The sequence below is a fragment of the Fukomys damarensis genome, unplaced genomic scaffold (assembly GCF_012274545.1).
Source record: "Fukomys damarensis isolate Sample0158 unplaced genomic scaffold, DMR_v1.0_HiC HiC_scaffold_37, whole genome shotgun sequence".
NCBI lineage: Eukaryota > Metazoa > Chordata > Mammalia > Rodentia > Bathyergidae > Fukomys > Fukomys damarensis.
The window spans coordinates 67,814,390-67,823,972 of NW_022900949.1; the positions used below are offsets into that span (position 1 = coordinate 67,814,390).

A 9,583-nucleotide genomic window follows, 5' to 3' on the forward strand; every position below is an offset into this window, starting at 1 on the left:
ATATATATATGCAGTGGTTGCTGGTGCTAGAGATTGAATTCAGAATTGGGTGTGCTTTAAGCTTGCGTTCTACCACTGAGCAACATCTCCAGCCGCTATCTCTGCTTTAAATCTCATTCTTTTGATTTTGTGTTTTTGTTTATCCCATTCTCTCTGGTCATATTTCTCTACACCATGAATCTCCTGATTATCTTTTCATATCCACCTACCCTCTTCTGTCCCATGAACTTGGGCCTGTGTATGTGTATCCTTTGGACATTAGACCCATTCTGCTGGATTCTGAAGCAAGCCTGGCACCTTGTTTTTGGGCCGTTTTCTGCCCTTGCAAAGAATTTAGGGCAGCCTTCATGTTGCAGTGTCACTTTGTCTACTCTGGTCAGGCTGCTTTAAAAGAGGTCAATCAGTGGTGCTGCCAGTGGCCAACTAGTGTTTCAAACAATTTCGTATCTGTAAATCTAATTCCTTAATGATGTGTATTTAAAAAATATATTACAGCCAGGCATGGAGGTGCAGGCCAGTGATCCCAGCACTCGGGAGGCTGAGGCAGGAGGATTGCTGTGAGTTTGAGACCAGCCTGGGCTACATCGTGAGTTCCAGGTCAGTCTCAACCTCATAGTGAGACCCTGTTTCAAAAAACCAAAAACAAACAACAAAAAACCTATCTAAAAAATATACTTTGGTGCACACAAAATATTGGAACAATAGTTTGGTGGAGGACACAAAACAGAGCCTTTTTCTCATTACTCACGTCCCCCAATTCTCTGCTTTCGATGTGAGCAGTGCAAATATTGTCTCTTTGATGTGTTCTGATTGCTGTAGGTTTGTCTAGGGCCAAGTGTAAAGTCTCATAAGATGCTTGTCTTCCACCAATATCTACAGTGAACCATAGAGTACAGTCTCTCTTGCTGAGTCTGCACCATTCCCAGGGTTCCTAGCACAGCTTTATCACCTGACCCCTTCCCATAGTAAAAATTTTCCTCATCCTTCGAAAATGCATAAACACTTTCGGTTATAGTAATGGAAGAAAAGTCTTTAAAGTGAAATGCCTGATGTTTGATGATAGTAGAAATCATTTGTAAAGTATAATGCTATTTTGGTTTTTTTTTTAATGTAAAAGGAATCCTTATCTTTTAGAGATATATACTATAATATTTATGGACAGAGTGATACAATATCTGAAATTTCTTTAAAGTGATACGAGAATCCATTTAGCAACAATGATGAAAAAAAATCCAACATGAGAAGAGGTCTATAGGTGGAGGTTAGATGAGGTATGATCGACTGGGAATTGACAATTGTTGGATCACACTCCAAGATGATTATTATATCCTTTTTACCTTTTATATGTTCAATTTTTCATACTACACAGTTAAATCTTTTAGGTCATTTGTGGTTCAGTTATTTAAAAAAAAAACACAAAACTTCCCCCAACCCAATAGAATAAATGGCACCCAAACCACAACTCTTGAGCATAGACAATGTGTGAATTTATTTTAGACACAGGCCTCAGGCTGAAATGAACTTTGCTCCTCCTAAGACTGGTTTCCTTCTTCCTCTCCCTACTGCCTACTTTCTATTCTGTATTTTCCCCCTAATGCCTATTTCTCAACTGCCAATTATCATATTTTTACAGTTGGCATCTCCTCTTCTATCTTAGGGTTTTCATCTGCCTTTCTGGTTTACTTCTCAAGTCATTTTGTTCTTTGCCTCATCCCAAATCCTCCTCACATAGAATAGTGAAACCTACTTGGCGTCCTCGCCCCACCATTAGTCTGCAGCAGCTACCACAAGGATCCTGCTCTGCTCTTTCCGTTCTCGGGGGCTGGTGTGCCAGGAGGGCCAGGAAAGCAGCTGCCCTCATTTCTTTTGCCCACCAGTCTCCTGGCTCAGACCTGAAAGCTCATCCTGGGTGCTTGCAGTCTTTCAACCGCGCATCCCCTTCACAAGGGGATTTCAGATATTGCAGATTGGAGGCAGGTGACCTTTCTGCTCTGCTCTGACAGGCCCTGTGGAAAGCACCCCAATGCCCTATCCTACCTTCTTCATCCTTATGAAGTGGAAAGTCTAGATGCAAGTTTCAGAGTTTCTGTTGGGGGAAATTTCTGGGATGTCTATTCATTTGCAAGTTTTTGTACCCCCTTTAAATATACAAGTTGTTCTGAAAGTCCCTAAAGCATTTGTTATAATTAGTGGGTTTGCAAATGACTTAGTTTAACAGCATCTCCTTTGTACAATGCTTTGTTATCCTTTTGTAACATCACAACATCTGGTTTGTATTTTCTGTGACTACAGGTGAGAAAAGCCACTCTCTACTTGGTTGCAAATTCTATTCCACTGTCCAGATTTTCCCCCCCTAACAACTTGCTTGCTAGTCCTCCATCCCTAGCATGACTCTTAGATATTGCATCACCACTTCCCTTTCGCCCAGTGCTCTCTGACCTACCACGTGAACATGTGAAAGGAGGCGGTCAGTGTACCACCAAGCGTCACAGCGTTGGCGGCTTCATTCATTTTGACCTACAGTTAGGCCCGGGTTGGGGAACTGAGGGGGAGGTACTGAAGCCCAGAGAGGGGAGACGAAGCAGATAACTGCTCACTTTCTCTTCTCTTTTTGCATTTCCAGTTTTAGAGAGAACGCGCAAATGTCTCAACTGTAACAGAGGCCTCCACTTCAGCTTGTGTTTCAAGGACACCAGGAGAACTAAGTTTAATCCGTCCAGCCCCAGCAGCATCCTCAGGACCAAGACCAAACAGGGTAAGAGAGAAAAAAGAGGACCCATGAGGGCACTACAAATCAATTCTAGGAAGAGGAAGAAGAAAGGGCCAGAGAAGTAGAACAGACCAAAAAAAAAAAAAAAAACCGAGCAGGAACATTTACTCTTTTGCTTATTTCTGGTGTTAGAAGAAAGCTAGATTGTCCTGTGATTTATTTCATTAGAATGCATTTCACTGCTGAAGAATTTAAAATACCCACTTAGTAGATGAACTATTGATATATGAGGAGTTTGTGATCTTAATTCTACCCAACATTCTTCTCTTTAACATTGTACTACGGATACATTTCTGTCTACACAACAGGATTTTTAAGCTATAACTATTGTTTCAGTAGAACATTCAGAAAATGCACAAACTGTAAATATGCAGCTTGATGAATGGCACAGAACAAACACACCAGTATAATACAATGTAGCAGCATCCCAGGCAAGGAATATAACAACACCCCAAAGCCTCCTTGAGGCATTAGGCTTCATCGCAAGTGTTATCGCTACCTTGACTTCTAAAGCATAGAGTCCATGCTCCCCCAAGCACTGGTTTTGAACTTCTTATAGATGTGACCTAAAATGTTTTTCTTTTGCTTTGATTCTTTCTTTCTGTCCAGTATTCTGTCATAATGATTGTGAGAGTGACTCAATTCTTGTGTATGGCCGATATGTCTCCTTTTCATCATTGTATAGTATTCTGCATTAACGCACCACAATGTATTCAACCATTTTATTTTTGATGGGCATTTTTGTTGTTTACCCAATCTGAGTTATTACTATAAACAGTGCCTCTGTGAATATATTTTTACATGACTTCTTCTGGACATGCATACTTTTTTTCTGTCATAGGAATAAGTATGCTGGGTTATGTGGTAGGCATATATATCTTTATAATAACAGTTTCCTAAAGTGGCTGTACCATTTTTATACCCTTGCTGATAATGTATAGGAGTTTAATTTATTTCACATTCTTACCAACCCTTGATACTTTCAGTCTACAAAAGTCTAGGTCTTTGAATGTAATTGCTTTAAATTCTTTTGTTTAGATAGAGAAGGTGCATATGTTCTTCTTGTATAAATTCTGCAGGAGCATATAGATGTTTATTTAGTTTTATTACAATGATGATGTGTTCATTTAAAGAAATCCAGGAATTTTTTTTATCACTTTGATAATTGCTTAGTGATAGCTCACTGTGGTTATAATTTTCATTTCATGTGTTTAGCAGTTGTTTGGACATCCTCTTTGGTGAACTGCCTGCTTAGTCTGTCTATTTTTCTGTTGCACTGTCTGTTTTTCATATTGACTTAGAGGAGATTTTAAATATACTCTGGATGAATCCTTTGCCAAATATGGAGTGAAAATATCTCCTTTCCCTCCCTGGCTTGCCTTTTCATTGTCAGTGGTGACTTCTCATGGAATAGCAATTCTTAACCTTAATGTAGTTGATATATTTGGGAATCGTTGCCTGTTTTAAGGTCATAAAGATATCCTGTTGTTTCCTTTCAAAAGTCGTTTATCTTCCCTTTTACATTTCAGCCTACCATATGTCTAAAATCATCTTTTATGTGCAGTTTGAGGTAGAGGGTCAAACTTCTTTTAAATTTATATATCTAATTGATCCATTATCAATTATTTAAAAGACCATTTTCTCTTCCATATAATGTGAATTCTAATGAGTTCATGGCATTCCATCATGTGGCTGTGCTACTTAACCAGTTGAGAGAAAATTTTATTTTGATCATTTTTGTATATTTTTTAAAATTTATTTGCTTTCAGATGAGTTTCTGAAAAGAAGACCTTACTGGAATGCGTGCTAAGGTAATTTACTCTGTAAAGAATAAGTATCAAGATGATGAAATGAGCAAGTATTTGTTAAATATGACAAAATTCTTAGTTATAATTCTGAATTAACTGTTAGTAAACCACATACAAGATAGATTTTAAAAAATGAATTCTGACTGGAATTCTGTTGATTACTATCTTTGGGTGGCTTAGGTTAAATCCTGTTAAAGGTGGTGTTGATCTTGTTTTATTAGATGTACATGAATCAGAATAACAACTATGCTTCTATATTTTGAATATTAATTTTTATTTTTGAGAGGAAACCTGCTTTGAGGATGTTAATGCAACTAACATTTATTGTTACTACCCTTATAGCATTCATTTTCTCAGTGGCTTTTTTTAAGATAACTATTTAAGATGACATAATTTTAAAAGCATTAGACAAATGGAAACTTATGAAGATGTAACAAAGTTAGCTATAATCAAAACTTTTTTAGTATGGGCATAGTGGCACATACCAATCCCAGCACTCAGGAGGCTGAGGCAGGAGGATCACTGTGAGTTCGAGGCCAACCTCGACTACATAGTGAGACCCTGTCTCAAAAACAAACAAACACAAACTTTATCTAAGAGTTGAGTTCTACATATTTTAATGATATATATGTGAACCTTATAGTTGAAATGTAACAGTTTTGTATGGTTAGAACAGCTATTTCATATGATTAGATTTATTCTAATAAAAGGCACATGAAGTCAATTTCCAAAGTGGACTTCAAATGTACTATAATTATAGCTTAGTATTGGAAGAACTTGCTATTAGTCTTATTTTTAGCTAGTAGGAACATGTCAGTGGTTTTAATTAGCCTTTGGTGTGGATTTATTCCCTTGTTAAGTTTCTATATCACAGTGAAGTCTAATGTGTTTGACTTTTTAAATTTTAGTTTATTGGTATATGTGTGCAGTACATGATGTTTACATTCCTGTGGAAAGTTGGTACAGGTACACAACACATCTTAATTCCTTTTCTTCATTCTCCCCCCCATCTCTTGAACTTCTTCCTTTTTTTTCCTTTCTGGTAGATGTTTTCTGTACATGATGTTTACATTCTTTGTGTAGAGTTGGTACATGTACAAATTTTTGTTTCACATATTTCTTATTAGTGCATATTAGTTATATAGAATAATGGGTTTTATTTCAGCAGTTTCTTCTATAACATACTTGATTCTTCCCACCCCACCCACCCTTTATCACCGTTCTTTGCCTAATCCCAGTTTCACATTTTAGGGGGATAAATGTATATAATATATAAAATTAATTTTAAGTCCCTAATAGTCTGCCATTTAAAATGGTAGTAACCAAAATATGCCAGGTGGAAATATGAGAAAATGATAAAATGGAAATAAAGTATAAATAGGGAGGGGAGGAGAGGGTGAAGGGGGGCAGGGACAAGGGGAAAAAATGAGAACCAAGACCTGTCATGTAAAGGTACAAGATCCCAATGATGAATGAAAATGCCTAGATGAGTTAAACTGTATACCTAAAATATATCAATAAACTCAATGAGAGAAAAAAAAAATGCCAGGTGGGTTATGATGAGTAAACCCTTTTTTGTGTTTTGATAAGCAAGAATTAGTAGTTTTAATGTTAAAAGTATGACTAATCTGCAGTGCATAAAATGCATTTGAATTGGATTTTAGTCCTTATGAATTATATTTATTTTTTCACAGAACTTGTATTAGTGTACATTTACTTATGTTTACCTTTACATACAGTAACCATTTTTAGTTCTGCAGAAATTATTTGAAGGTGAATAAGTGTTGTGAAATTAGATTTACCAAGACTCTTATAACTTTTACTTTCGCATGTGCAAACTGTTATATCTTTTTAAATATCATATCACCTTATTTCTTTAGTGTTTCTACTGAACAAAATAGAACTGAAAGGTGGAAATTATTACAGCAAGGCTAGTGGGTTGTGGAGAGTGATAAATGTCAGAACTTCCCAAAATGTGTTTCTTAAAGTACTGATTCACAAGATTAAAGCAGTGCTGAGTTCAAACAAAACAAAATAAAATGTATAGAGGAGTCAAACAAAAGTTAGCCAAGTTTTCCCATTGCTGAGATATTCGGAGCCTTTAATATGCTAATGTGCATTGTGAGGGGCCCAGTGGTGGTAGGATAGGAGGTGGCAGTGCAGTATAGTATTTCCCAAACAGAAATTTGAGGACAACTCCGAGGTCTAATGTAATTTTTCTAAAACTGTCCTTAAATAATGTTCGATTTCACCTGGGGGTCTTCAGTTCAACCTAGCCTCTGAACACTCCTCCCAAGACCCCAAGTCAGAAACAGACCTGATAATTTCAGTACTTTTCTTATATATTATGTTACCAGACTGAAGTTATTGTACTTCTTGTTTCTATATGGAAGGACTTTATGTCCTTGAACTAGATCCCAACCTGTCTCTTCCTTCTTTCAACAAATATTTATGCACTCTTCTTTCCTCAGCTTTCTTGCCCTTGATATTCCTAAACACAGCTGATTCCTCATCAGTTCTCTGCCCAGATTAGATCACTTTATCTTAGGTTGTTCGTTATTACTCTAGCATGTCACACCATTTTCTTATCTTTTCAACCTTCAATACTATCTGAAATATTTTTTTACCCATTTGTCAATTATCTGACTTACCCCATTGGACTGCACATCTGAAGACAACAAGGACTTTTGTCTTATTCTTTGTTTTACAGGTCTTAGTGCTCAGCACACACAGTAGGTTCTTTAAAGGCCTGTCTCTGTGATCGGGGAATTTGAATTCTAGAGGTAAAGAGAGAGACATGGAATCCCAAGCATTTCCACTTGCACTTGTGGCAAACATAGGACCTATGGGACCTCCTACAAGAATCTCTGCTCTTGTCAGGGGTGAGTGGTGGGGTGGGTGAAGATGTTAAAAAAGACTTCCTACAGGCAACCTCAGAAGTGAATCTGGAAGGCTACAGAGGACATGTATAGCAGTCACCTTTACCATCGCTGGAACAAATACCCAACACTTGCCACACAACAGGACCGTATGCTTGTGAGGCAGGCTTCGCTCTGCTGAGCAAAATCCCTGACCCCTACTTGCAATTTAAAGGAGGAAGAGCTGGAAGAAAGTCAGATGATTCAGGCAAGTGCAAGTGGTTCAGGGGAGGCTGATGGAGTAGTAGAGGATATGAGTTTGGCCAGGCAGGAGGAGATAGAGATAGGCCTGGAAGATTATGCTAAGGATTTGGAACTTTATTCTGAATTTAATGGGGGAAGTAAAATTGGAAAAAATGTAACATGTTCAAATTAATATTTTATTTCTGGCAGCAGCAAAGGGGGAATGAGACTATACAGTTAGGGAGGCCAATTCCAAGCTTTCGAAGCCAACCAGAATTAATGATTTAGTTTTAGGGACCTTCATCCTATGTACTTCCCCCCTTTTCTCCTTTGCTAATAATAGTTGCATTGGTTGAAAACTTCTTTTCCTCCGTCTCTATGTGCTGTAGTGCTACCGCCTATTGTTTAAGGGCCAGCTTGAGTGAATGAATACAGGTACTGTGGGCCAAACAGAAGCAACTGTATAGCTCTGGGTCTATTTCTGAGAGTAACTGGGAGAAGAGTATCTTGATCAGTAGAGCAATGTTCTAGATACCTGGGACTATATAAAGTTACTCAGTGCTTAACTATTTCTATATGCTTGACATTATGAAATTCTGTGCTTACAAGGATTATCTGTTTAACTTGTACAACTACAGTAATACATTACTTGGTGATGGGAAATGTGTTAGGCAATTCCATTGTTGTATGAACATCATAGAGTGGCCTTGCACAATCCTGGATCTAGTCTTTTGATATAATCAAGCAACACAGCAAATGAGATGTGTGAGGATGTTGCTTTCCTGATATGGCATATTGTTTTGTTTTATAATCAACTGAAAAAAATTACATAAGTAGGAAGAGTAAACTCTAATACAGTGATGAAGGTATATGGTAAATACACAAGCCAGTAACATAGTCATATATTATCAAGTTATTGTATACCATACATAATTGCATGTGCTATACCTGTATGTAACTGGCAGTCACTAGGTTTGTTTTTAGTAGCATTGTCACAAAAGCATGAGTAATATATTGTGGTTCAACATCACGATGGCTATGACACCAGTGGATGATACCAAATTTTCAGGTCCATTATAATTTTATGGGACCTCCTCATCTATGTGGTCCATTTGTGATGATGTGGTGATATATGATTGTGCCTATGTAATAGTATTATTATTAACTTTACATCACAGGTTAATCAAACAAAGCCTCTTTAGAATTATCTCTATCTCCCTGAAATACTGAAGCAAAGTTATAAAGAGAACAAATCATTGTAGACCCAGAACATTCTTATATTGGAGTGCTTTTCCATACTGTAAATTTGTTGAGAGTCATTTCTTTTTAGGAGGGTTTATCTAGTTATATTTTCAAAACTGGAGCCTGGCAATAGAAATACCTATTTCATTAACTTTCTGTCTAATTTTCTCCACATAGAATGAGGCTCACTGAAGTAAGACATGCTTAACACATATTAGAGAGACTGATTAAAACCAATTAATGCAAAAAGTAAAGATTAGAGATCTATTAATATGCAGAGCAAGGAATAGAAAAATAAAATGTACATTTCTAGAGTTCAAATGTTATGCAATGAAATTTTGAAAATGTGCCCTAATTGTGAGTGATATAACCAACCAGACTTCATGTCACTACTCAGAGTCTGTGCAGGTAGAAATAGAAATAATGAAGCTGTTTTAGGGTGCCTGGTGATATAATGTAAGCTAGTCCTCAAGAAACGAATGTATTAATAACAAAGTAGAAACTTGAGACATTTCCTAAGTGTTTGGGAAAATCTGGAACTTTCCTGGAGCAAAGTGATACGTGGAACGTAGTGCCTGATACTCACTAGACCTGTGGTAAGTATTCTTTTTCATCCCTTTCCCTGCTCCTAAGTAGTGAATGTGGGATAGAGAGACTGAGCC

The 9,583-nt window shown here is 37.1% G+C and overlaps 1 long non-coding RNA gene across 2 annotated transcripts in view; it reads left to right on the forward strand.

Moving 5' to 3' along the window:
* LOC104863040 overlaps positions 1-8,669 on the forward strand; it is a 28,716-nt gene extending 20,047 nt beyond the window's left edge. Inside the window, exons 3-5 of one of the 2 annotated variants that reach the window (XR_780475.3) lie at positions 2,624-2,755; positions 4,540-4,581; positions 7,289-8,669. This is a non-coding gene — a long non-coding RNA (uncharacterized LOC104863040). The remainder of the gene's footprint in view (positions 1-2,623; positions 2,756-4,539; positions 4,582-7,288) is intronic. The other variant, XR_002025393.2, reaches the window with a different exon arrangement.
* The last annotated feature ends 914 nt before the right edge of the window (positions 8,670-9,583 follow it).